The sequence below is a fragment of the Macaca nemestrina genome, chromosome 14 (assembly GCF_043159975.1).
Source record: "Macaca nemestrina isolate mMacNem1 chromosome 14, mMacNem.hap1, whole genome shotgun sequence".
In the NCBI taxonomy this organism is placed as follows: domain Eukaryota; kingdom Metazoa; phylum Chordata; class Mammalia; order Primates; family Cercopithecidae; genus Macaca; species Macaca nemestrina.
In genome coordinates, this window is record NC_092138.1 from 105,893,708 (window position 1) to 105,906,205 (window position 12,498).

Genomic DNA, 12,498 nt, shown 5'->3' on the forward strand with positions numbered 1-12,498 from the left:
ACACAGTCTCACTCTGTTGCCCAGGCTGAAGTTCAGTGGCACAATCTCAGCTCACTGCAACCTCTGCCTCTCGGGTTCAAGTGATTCTCCTGCCTCAGCCTCCCAAGTAGCTTGGATTACAGGCACACACCACCACACCTGGCTAATCCTTTGTATTTTAGTAGAGATGGGGTTTCACCATGTTGGCCAAGCTGGACTCGAACTCCTGACCTTAAGTAATTCGCCCACCTTGGCCTCCCAAAGTGCTGGGAGCCACTGCACCCGGCCAATAGTTCATAAATTTTTAAAAGATCACAGAACAGAATGTTAACGGTTAATTGCAGATAATAAGAGCATTGTGGTTATACCATTTTAACATTTTCTCTTTAATTTCAAAACTACCATAAAAAGATGTTTCCAGATGAAATAAAAACCATTTAGCAGAAGAAAATGTACTTTCAAATATCTGTAACTTAATTCTATTTTAAATCTGACAACAAAGATGAGGTAAGAAACTTTCTGAGTTGCCTAATCATGTCTAAGGATTTATTTACATCAAATAAATACTTTTAATATGCCCAGTGGTATCTACTTTTCAAAATAGCAATCTCAGTTATCTCATTTCGTCATTGTCATAATCCTGCGAGATAGGTGTGTCAGGCATTACTCCAGTCGTACAAATGAGCAACCTCAGGCAAAGGGAGTCTAAAGTGACTTGTCTAGAAACATGGCCAGGACCAGAACTCACGCCTCCTGGTCCTCAAATCCTATTTCACTTGATTCTAGCATGAACTGTTCCCCCAACATTTTCACATCTCTTTTTTTTTTTTTTTTTTTTTTTTTTTTTGAGACGGAGTCTCACGCTGTTGCCCAGGCTGAAGTGCAGTGGCGCGATCTTGGCTCACTGCAAGCTCCGCCTCCCGGGTTCCCGCCATTCTCCTGCCTCAGCCTCCCGAGTAGCTGGGACTACAGGCGCCCGCCACCGCGCCCGGCTAATTTTTTGTATTTTTAGTAGAGACGGGGTTTCACTGTGGTCTCGATCTCCTGACCTTGTGATCCGCCCGCCTCGGCCTCCCAAAGTGCTGGGATTACAGGCTTGAGCCACCGCGCCCGGCCGTCATTTTCACATCTCTTACAACCGATAGCATTTTACAATTCTAAGAGCCAGCATTTTTTTCTTTCTTAGTAATACCTTAAATTATGGCTCATGTTATAAATAATGACATTTTACACTCAGTAAAAAATGGTAATACTCCCTCTACGTCCTTAGGAGGGAAAAGAAAAATGTGTGTTTTGTGAATCAGGAATCTACTTACTTCAGGGGTGTAAAATCGTCATTTCTTCCCCAAAGAGAAACATGGGCTTTTGCTTTCAAGTGTCTGTAGCAAAGAGTTGGCTGCTCTAAAATTCAAGGTATTTAAATATACCTTGTCAAACAGACTTATTTTTTAAATCAGACATTAAGTCACCGTATCTTACTTATAAAAAATTAAGTAAACTGAAGTTTCAAGAGGACCTTAAAAATCTGTTGTGCTCTTTTTTCCCTGCAAGAGGGTACAAAATGATCTTGGCATCTTTGGCATATGGGACCCAATATTTGTGGAAGATACCATATGCAAACACCCCTTTCATTCAAAAGATCTTAAGGTAGAACATTTGATGAAAGAAAGGGAAATTCTAAGGTCATCTTTCATGAGTAATAGGTAGTATAATCTGAAGAGCATCAGGAAGATTCTCTCTGAAACCTCAAAGTGTCTTTCTTAAGCCTAGATTGCAACTGGCTGAATTTCATCTCAGAATTTCATTCCTTCTTTATTAATATAACAGCCTTCAAAGTGTGTTCTTCAGGATCCTAGGACTTCATGGAGGTTCTTTAGGGCTTCCCACATTTGGCCGGGCGCGGTGGCTCAAGCCTGTAATCCCAGCACTTTGGGAGGCCGAGGCGGGTGGATCACGAGGTGAGAAGATCGAGACTATCCTGGCTAACATGGTGAAACCCCGTCTCTACTAAAAATACAAAAAATTAGCCGGGCACGGTGGTGGGCGCCTGTAGTCCCAGCTACTTGGGAGGCTGAGGCGGGAGAATGGCGTGAACCCAGGAGGCGGAGCTTGCAGTGAGCCGAGATCACGCCACTGCACTCCAGCCTGGGAGACACAGCGAGACTCCGTCTCAAAAAAAAAAAAAAAAAAAAAAAGAGCTTCCCACATTTTTACTCAAGTTTCCATTTTTAATTTATTTTTATGCATTTTAAAAATTGAAATAAAATGAGCATGCAAAGGTGTTGTATCCAAACTTTAAAACACAGGGACACCAACACATTATCCTGTACCACAGGGTATTTTGTACAGCCCTGCTATCTAAGTGAAAAATGGCCTAATGTATATACTCATTGTTTCTGCTGCTTCTTCCTTTCTCTAACACACCCCAACCAGGCTTCTGAACCCACCACACCACTGAAACAACTTGGTCAAGGTAACCACAGACCTCTGCATTGCTAAAATGTATTTAAATGCTCAATTCTCAGTGCTCATCTTACTCGGCCTGTCAATAGCTTTTGATAGTTGATCCATTTGCCCTCCTCCTCGAATGTCTTTCTTCCCTTGCCTTTCAGGATGTTGCTCTCTATTGGTCGTCTTCCTACCTCACTGGCTACTCCTTTCTAATCCCTTCTCAGGTTAGCTCTCCTACTGTCCCTGTCCACACTCATTGCTTAGATGATCTCATTCAGTCTCTGGGCTTTCATTACCAAGCATACAAGCCTCAGTCACATCTCCAACCTGACTACTTCTTCCCTGACTCCAGACTCCCTTATCCAGCTACCTGCTCAACATCCCCACTGGGCCAGGCATAGGTGGGTGATGCCCAGTTACTGGAGAGGCCAAGGCAGGAGGATTGTTTGAGGCCAGGAGTTTGAGGCCAGCCTAAGCAACATAGAGAGACCTTGTATCCAAAAAAAAAAAAAAAAAAAAATCCCAACTGGGCATCTAAGAAGCATTTCTAATTTAACTTATCATATTTTTCTCCCTCAAACCTGCATCTCCTGAACTCTACTAGTTGCTGAGACTAACAAAACTTAATGTCATCCTTGACTCCCCTGTTTCATATGCCACAGTCAACCAATCAGAAAAGTCTACTGATTCTACCATCAAAATATATCCAGAATCTCAAAGTTTCTTAGCACCCCCAAATACAACCATCCTTGAGAGATCACCATCATATCACCTCGATTACTGCAGCACCCTCCTGACGGGTCTCCCTGCTTTCTTCCTCGCCCCTCTAGAGTCAGATCTCAACATTAACAGACAGTAATTCTTTTATTCTGAGGTTCAGGTTATGTCACTTCTTTGCCCAAATCTCCTAAAAGCTCCCCACACCACACAAAGTCAAGTCAAAGTTGTAGTCCTGAAGCTGGACATTGATAATGATTGTCCCACAATATGAATATACATAATACCATTGAACTGTACACTTGAACATGGTTAAAATGGGATGTCTTATGTGAAATTTACCACAATTTAAACAAACAAACAACAAAAAAGAGGGTGGCAGTGCTTAGCAACACCTACAAGGTCCTACATGATCTGGCCTCTGCCTACCTGTCCAACTTCATTTTATACCTCTCTCCCCTTGCCCACTCAACTCCAGCCACAATGACCTTCTTTATGCTCCTCAAACACACCAAAGAGAAGTCCCATCTTACAGTACTTTATAGTGATCTTCACACAGGTGGCCCTTGTTAGCACTGAAAACTCAGCTTATACTTCACCTCCTCAGAAAGGCCTTTCCCAACACACACTCTATCACCTAAGTTTAATTCTCTGCATTATACCTGTCACAATCTTGGTTTACAGTCAGTATCCTTTCTCTAAATGTAAGCTGCTGGAGAGCAGGGATCTTGTCTATCATGTCAAGGAGTGTTTCCCTGGTGCCTGGGCAGTGACTGGCACATAGCCAGTGCCACCTAAATACTGGGTAGAAGGCAAAAAGAATACAGTTGCCTTCCTGAGGTCTAAAAGATTTCAATAAATGATGGGTGTGATCATCCGGTTCCACGATTCTCAAACTTTAGCATGTACTATAATCACCTGGAGGGCTTAACTAAAAGATTTCTGTTCCCATCCCCAGAGTATCTCAGGTAGGACCCAAGAATTAGTGTTTCTAACAAGTCTCCAAGTCATCCTGATGCTGCTGGACCCGTGACCATACTTTAAGAACTACCAGTTAAGTAGAATTCTTCCAAATAATTTAGAATATACATCATAAACATAGGGGATACCACAATAATCCATTATTTCAATAGTGGTTTTGCAATAAAAGATACATTTCAAAGAAAAAAGGCATTTGTGGAAACAAGGAAGGTTATTCCTCTTCTTCTACCACTATCCGTAGTGACTGCCTCACTCTAATGAGTCATAATAAAGCCGCCTAAGATTCTTACTTAGTTCAAACAGCTGGCATAGTTCTATTCTATTACATGGAGTCAAGGATTATGACAGTCTCAAAAAAAAAAAAAAAAAAAAAGAGCTAAAATGCTAAGACCAAATTGGTCTATAATTATAAATTATAGTCATGCTTATCTATGATCATTTCCATGTTGCCTTATGGAAGAAGTGGTGACTAATGTTGTGACAGGTTATGTAACACACCAACAAATATACATCAGTTATTTTAAGGGCCAGTGAAGCCAACGCAGATAGAAGCATTCTCTATTTCTCTCCAAATCAAAAAAAAAAAAAAAAAAAAAAAGTGCCTCCTCTAAATGCAAACAGCCAAGCAACCACCTTAATTAGAATTTTCATTAAGCCTGTAAACAATTAAGACTATAACAATTTCCAGAGGCTCTCTGGGACCACCTTGAGATTGCTCATCCCTCCATTACTCTTCAGGATATTTAATATTTTTAACTTCTTGGCTAAAGGAACTGAAAATCCTATTTCTGTCCTATTAACACTCACTACTAATTTGGTACATGTAATGATGCTGAGAATGCCACATTCAGAGCCAATTTTCCAATATGGACCCAAGTTTTCCCAGAACATTTCATGATACATCTTAAGATATTACCATGGAAATGTCCTGGTTCTGCCATGATATCCCATTATTAATTGCCTCATTCTCCTGTAGACTCCTAACCCTGCCCACCTGCCAAGCATTTTTTTTTTGGCTCCCACCCCCCATCTTCTTCAGTCTTGTACCCTACAATCCAGCCATACAGATCTACTTGTAGCTCTCTAAGCAAACCATGCATGCATGCCCTAATTCTATGACAATTATACCATTTCCATACACCTAACACCACTTACTGCTCCTATGTGCCAGCCATGATCCTAAGCACTTCACATGCATTACCTCAGTTAGTCTTCAATAACCTCACAGGTAATATTACTCCCAGTTTAGGGATGAGGACATTGAAGCTCACAGAGGATAAATTGGCCAAAGTGACCAAGCAGCAGAATCAGCATGGAACTAACTCCAAAGACAATAACCACTTCACTATTCTACATTATTCAATTGCTCTTTTGCCAAGAACAGTCTTTCCAGCCTTTTTCACTTGACAAACTCATTCATCCAGCCTCAGCTCAGGCACTACCTCCTCTCTAGGAAGTATAATTGTTCAACAACCCTCCCACCTCCCCCTTGACCCGTGAGCATGTGCATGCACATGCACACACACACACACACACACACACACACACACTCACACTCACTCACAGCCTAGACTGGGTTAACTGCCCCACCTCTACGCTCCCAAGGCACCCTGTACTTCCCACTCTCCATGCTCTCACCATATTCAACTCTGGTACAATTACAATTACTTGGGGGGCTTTTTAAAAATCCTGACGCCCAATCCATATCACAGATCAATTAAATCAGAATCTCCAGGCACTGATATTTTTTAACTCCTAAACTTATTCCAAAGAACAGCCAAGGTTGAGAACCACTGGTGTGTCTCAGATAAAATACAATATATTCTTCCCCACTAGACTGGTAGCTCCTTGAGGGTACCAACTGCATCTTCTCATAACCCTAGTCTAACACCTGGCTCAATAAATGTTTCATGAATGAGTTTTCCTCCAACATATGACATGTTTCCAACTCCCACTAATCACTTCTCTTTTTCTGACAGGAGGTAATTTACAGAATACACACTGCTTACACCTATTACTCTGTAAAGATGTTTTCCTTTGGTCAAAGGTCTCAATAAGTCACACCTGCTGACAACAGCCTCAGCTCTTAAATACTGAAAAATGACAAACACAAACAGCTAAAACGTTTTTGAAAGAAGGGAGGTCTGCTCAGTTTTTGTTCCTGGGAGAATGAAGACTGAGAGTAAGCCAACAGAGCATTTCTATTTAGATCTCTCTGCTGAACACAGTTCTCAGTGATTCACCGGAAGGGTCATGCTCTGTGCTCAGGACCATGTTTTTTTGTGTTTTTTGTTTGTTTGTTTGTTTGTTTGTTTCTGAGATAGTCTCATTCTATCGCCTGGGCTGGAGTGCAGTGGCAAGATCTCAGCTCACTGCAACCTCCGCCTCCTGGGTTCAAGTGATTATCCTGTCTCAGCCTCCCGAGTAGCTGGGATTACAGGCACCCTCCACCATGTCCAGGATTTGTGTAGTTTTAGGAGAGATGGGGTTTCACCATGTTGCCCAGGATGGTCCTGAACTCTTGACCTCAAGTGATCTGCCCACCTCAGCCTCCCAAAGTTCTGGGATTACAGGTGTTAGCCACCACACCCAGCCAGGACCATGCTCTCAAAATGATTAAGTACACTCAGCTTGAAGCCATGAAATAGACAAAGGCTTTGACAATATTTAGGCAGCAGCAAAGCTTAATGGCTTTTTTTCAAGGCATCATGCTATTGATCACTCTGCTGGATCATCAGCTTTTAATTAGGATCTACTTTTCTCCAATTACAATATACAAGATTAGGAGAAAAATGTAACATTAACTTGTCATAAAATGAATCTGTGCGGCATATGGTAACCATGCCACCATTGTAGCCCTAGTCCTTTTAAGAGTAATTTAGAGCTACAGACCTGAAAAAAAACACTTCAAACCAGCTTCAGCACAGTGTTTCCTTAATTACAAACTTACATGCTGAAGGGGCTGAGGTGTAGTGTTTAAAAATTCATACCAATTGAACTGTCTTAAACTTGACAACATGGTCAAAAGAAACCGTATACACTTCAGAACACACTAGCAAACATCACCTAATAAACATTGATTCCTTTAAGCTAGACAAACAAGCAAAAAGGTAGTGTTAAAATTTCCAACAAGTCTCCATTTGTTTCACTGGACTCCGAAATTAAAGCCGTTTTTTCCAGGCTGAAAACATTGTATCAAAGAGTGCTTTCTAACCCGTAACAACTTAACACCTCCATAGGAGAATGCAGTCATTGTTGAGACTTGTTAGAAAATTAACTTAGTTGTGTAATTACACAAACAAGTTGTTTCAAGACTACTCTTAACTCTTCATTTCTAATAATGTTCTCAGGATCAGATTAATGAAGATACGCAGATACTGCTATGAAAAGAGTCACAAAGGTTTACCTTCCTTATATCCCTACGGGAAGATTCTTAAGCCTCTAAGTGCAAGCAAGGTAACTGGAGGAGGGTTAGCTGCATTCCAAGCAGAGAGACAAAGCCTGAACACCCCTCAGCAATGTGCAACACAACACACAGTGTTAGTAAGCTGTCTCATATGCTGAGCTGCAGTGTAAAATCTAGGCTTTACCCATTAAGGGCACTTGCAAACATGGTATTTGTCTCATTATCAATAAACATTTTTGACCTTAAAAAAAAATGTAAAAACCTCCCCTTCCCTTTCTGAACAATTTAGTCCTAAACCTGTTAGGTAGGCAGAGTGAGGTGGATGTTCATGCTGGTGACAGCCCAGTGTGAGATGTCAGAGCCTGGGCAGGGCAACGAAGGTGTCCCTATGAAGGGGCAACGTCCACGCTGAGGGAAGGCCTGGCATAAGATGTACAATCCAACTGGATGAGGAAGGCATCTACTCGGGGAACAACCTGGTGTGGGAAGTCAGAACCTGAGTGGGTGGAAGGGTATTCACACACAGCACAGCTGGGCCTGGGGTGTTGAAGCACAGGCAGAATGAGGGGGTACCCATGTGAGGGTATCCCAACACAGGGTGTCAGAGCTGCAGAGGGTGAGGAGCATGTGTAAGCATTAGGGCCCCCGAGAATGGAGGCCAGTGCCCAAGCAGGCATGAGGAGATCGTCCATGTTGGGTAGGGGGAGGCTGCCCAGAGTGAGGGGGAGTCAGAGTTCAAGCAGTGCAGTGGGGCAGGAGGTGTGTGGAGAACCAAGCAAGGTGAAGGAGGAGACGAGCATGCACATGGGGTGGGGGTGAAGGGGCCGTGTGCCTAATCTGAACCCAAGGGTACATGGAGGACATGGGGAAGCCTGGTTTGTTACAGTTGAAGTTAACAGAAAACCAACATGACTTCTACAAAGTTGGATTTGAACTGAAGATATGAGTATGTGCTCAAGGTTTACATATATATAACTTGATAGGAAAATAAAGTGTAAATGTAACCTGACTTTTCACATGCACACATATTTCCCAGCTCTGTCTACTGGGAGGGACTGGGAGCAGCAACACCCCAACAGCAATGAGCACACCTAACTCCCAGGCCTTGGCTTCTAAATACAATTCTCCTCTAAAAGGAACCAGGGCTCCTTGGAGAAAGAGCTGATTCTAGCACTAAGACAGGGAATGTGCTAGATGAACTTGGAACATTTTTTGTGCCAGGAAGCAAAGAAGTGCTGAAAGAATGATGGGGATATGTTAAAAGGACATGGGAGCAAGCCTGAAAGGGCTTCCACTGGCAAAATCTGGGGCAGTCTGAGCATCCAAATCAGTAAGGATATTATCAGATTCAGACCCATCAAATAAAACAGGAAGCCATGAGTTCATAGGCATCTAAATAAGGGAATAAATTGAAAAGTTTAATGAGAAATGGCATATTTACACAGTTTCAAAGTACCTCCCCACAAAATACTGAATACAAGGGAGGAGAGAGTAACTTTCAACGTAGAAGTTTGGCAAAAACCCAGTCAAGTCAAAGTGATCACCATCAGTAATGGAAGAAACTGCTGGACCGCAAAGAGCAGGGCACAGCATCACTGCTGTGATATTCCTGTCGGAGATGCTACACCTGAGGAAACATCAGACAAAACCAAGTGGAAGGACCTTCTAGAAAATATCTGGCCTTAATCTTCAAAAGTGTCAAGGTCATGAAAATCAAGGAAAGGCTGAAAATCTCTTCCAGACTATAGGAAACTAAAGAGAAATGACAACTAAATGCAATGTGTGATTCTTTTGCTGTAAAGGATGTTATTGGGACCACTAGTGAAACCTTAATGCAGTCTTAGGATTAGACGTAGTAGCAAATTGCTGATTTTGATGTTTGCATTGCGTTAAAGGAGAGAATAACCTTGTTTGTAGGAGAAGCACACTGAAATAGTCAAGGGTGATGAGGCATCAGGTCAATACCATGCTTTAAACTGTGTGTGTGTACACGTGTGTGTGTGTACACACGTGTATGTGTGTGTGTGTGTTTTAAGTTCTTTATACTGTACTGCCAACTTTTCTATAAGATTTTAGTTCCTGGAAAAATATTTTTTTAAATCATTCATTAAATACCAATTTCTCTGACCTTCCTTTTACCAAGACTTTCTCACAGGAATGACATGTGGTTCTACGGAAAGAACCCCAAACTAAACATCAGCTGCCTTGGGTTCAAATCCCAGGTAGATCCCTTACTTGTTATGGGATTAGGACAAGCCATTTAACCTTTCGGCTTCCTCCTCTGTCAAGATATATACCTGCCCTGCGCATCTCAAAAGCTGTTTGAGGGATCAAATGAGAGAAAAACGAGAAAGTGCTTTGTGAACTGAAAAGTGTTAAACTAATGTAAAGGGTATTATCACATATCATATAAAAATAAAATGGCTTCACCTTACCAATAATAGGCTTTATAAGTAATCCACGTATTACTGTGTATTTCAAAGACTCAAAACCATTAAGCTTTCAAATACCGTCACTAAAAGCAATCCAGAAAATAGGGAACTATCCAAATAGAAACATTAGTCTAGGCAATAAAGGGATTTTAAGAACAAGGAATTGATTGTGCAGTCAGAAAGAAATTCACGTTTTACCAAAACTGAAGAAGAAAAAGTCTCTCCTCTACAGAGGAAAAAAAAAAGCTGAATAAATGCAATGTATAAAAACCAAGAGAGGCCGGGCATGGTGGCTCATACATGTAATTCCAGCTCTTTGGGAGGCCGAGGCAGGCGGATCACCTGAGGTCAGGAGTTCAAGACCACCCTGGCCAACATGGTGAAACCCTTGTCTCTAATGAAAATACAAAAATTAGCCAGGCATGGTGGCACATGGCTGTAATCCCAGCTACTTGGGAGGCTGAGGCAGGAGAATCGCTTGAACCTGGAAGGAAGAGGTTGCCGTGAGCCAAGACTGCACCATTGCACTCCAGCCTGGGCAACAAGAGTGAAACTCCATTTCGGGGGAAAAAAAAAAATCAAAAGAGTCCATGGATGTACAACTTATGCCCCTCAGTCAGTAATAAAGTGAACATCTGTAAAATACTTTATGGTTACCTTAGAACTCACATATGTTTCTGAAGCTGATTGTCAAAACCTTGTCAGATAATAAGATGGTAGTATTTTCCTTGTTTTACAGAAAGGGAAACTGAGACCAGGAAGTGGTGGAACTCCAACAGAACCTTGGTTTTAAGATTCCAAAATCCATGCCTTTTCCACCACACCATGTTGCCCGTCCAAAAATTACTCACATCTGTTTAGAGTGGCTGGGGGAATGGTGGGCCACAGACTTGTATGACGAGGTCATGAAAAGCTTCACCACCTCCCCAGAAAAAAAATGTGCTTAAATGGAATTTTTTTAACATAAAAATTTCAAATTTCAAAACTTCATTTCATGAAGCTATTTATGGAGAACTATGCAACAAGAACCCCTTGTTTCATTGATGACTTGCTTTTATGTTCTTTCTTATTTAACCCTCCCGCCAAGCCTGTGAGAGGAAGGTTATTACCATTACCCCATCTAATAAGAGTAGATGTTCTGCAGAAGACCAAGTAAATTCTAAACCTTGCTAACATGTACTAAACACTTAACTATGTGTCAGATACTTTTCTAAGCACTTTTCATGTATTATTTCACTTAACCTTCCCAACAACTCTACGAAAGAACTATTATTACCATCATTCTCATTTTACAGATGAGTAAACTGAAATACAAGTTTAGAAGCTTGTCCAAGTTCACACAGCTTGTAAGAGATAGAGCTGAAATTTGAACCCAGAGAGTGTGGCTCTAGAGTCTATATTCTTGAATTTTTAAAGTCAACTTTATACCTCCAACATATAATTGTAACCTCGTAATTAAATGTATGCTAATATACTACACTAAAATGCACTCATAAGTGTCTAGTTCAAGGAACTTGGGCAACTGCATACACCCATGTAACCCCTATTTCACTAATTTTTTTTTAATGAACTTTATTATAGGCCCAATTGTTTTTCTCCTCCACGCACCCTTCAAAAACCATGGTGTATGGCTCTTGTGTTAGCACCTAAGGGCAACTGAAAAGGCCTTCAGAACAGTGAGTTAAGGTTCTCAACAGTCCTTGAGTAGTCCTTTGAGCCATCCAGAGAGCTCACAACCTGACTTCAGGAAGATCCAGAATTACAGAGTGGTGCCTTCCCCATGTCTCCCAGAAGCACTGAGCTCCTCTCTCCTTCATGGTCCCGAGTTCCCTTTTCTGACAAGAACTTGCCTACCCTCTGCCACTGCTCCATTCGGACCTTAGTGAGTTGCCATCATAGATCACAGTCACCATGGAACTCATGCTCTTAACAACGTAACGTATGCGATACTGACTCAGAGTCTCAAATCACCTAGGAAGTTTTTTAAATCAGATTCCCAGGTTCTACCACTGGAGACTGATTCACTAGGTGGGAAATAAAGCCTAGGTATCTATTTTCTGAAAAGTGATTTTGATGATCTATTGATCTATGAATCTATTTTCCCAAGTGATTCTGATCAGTTGGATTTTGGAACTACTACAAAAGAACAGTAGTTCTTCTTGATGTGCCAAGATGGCAGACAACCTAGAAATCATGACACTCTTTAGAAGACCTTGAAATATACCCTTTAATAATAATAAATAAAATAGTTTTAAATCAAATACCATCTTATACAGGCAGTAGCAGGCTATCAAAAATTTAAGTAAGTGTATAACAAATTTACTGGAATCTCACTTCCAGCAGAGATGGAGTAACATGGACCACATTTACCCTTCCATCTGAAACAACCAAAAGTCCCTCGATCCATCCATCCTTCTCTCGAACAATGTTTTTTAAGAGACTAGAGAACATACAACAAAGCACAGTGATCCCTGAGAGAAGTAAACAAGTGAGCTGAGCCCTCTGATGCCCCAGCTCACCACTTTGAGAGTT

At 41.5% G+C, this 12,498-nt stretch overlaps 1 protein-coding gene across 11 annotated transcripts in view; it reads right to left on the minus strand.

The window, feature by feature from the left end:
- The window catches only part of LOC105463895 (DENN domain containing 1A), a 547,224-nt gene that overhangs the window by 499,482 nt on the left and 35,244 nt on the right, over window positions 1-12,498 (minus strand). The gene's annotated exons all lie outside the window — the stretch shown is intronic.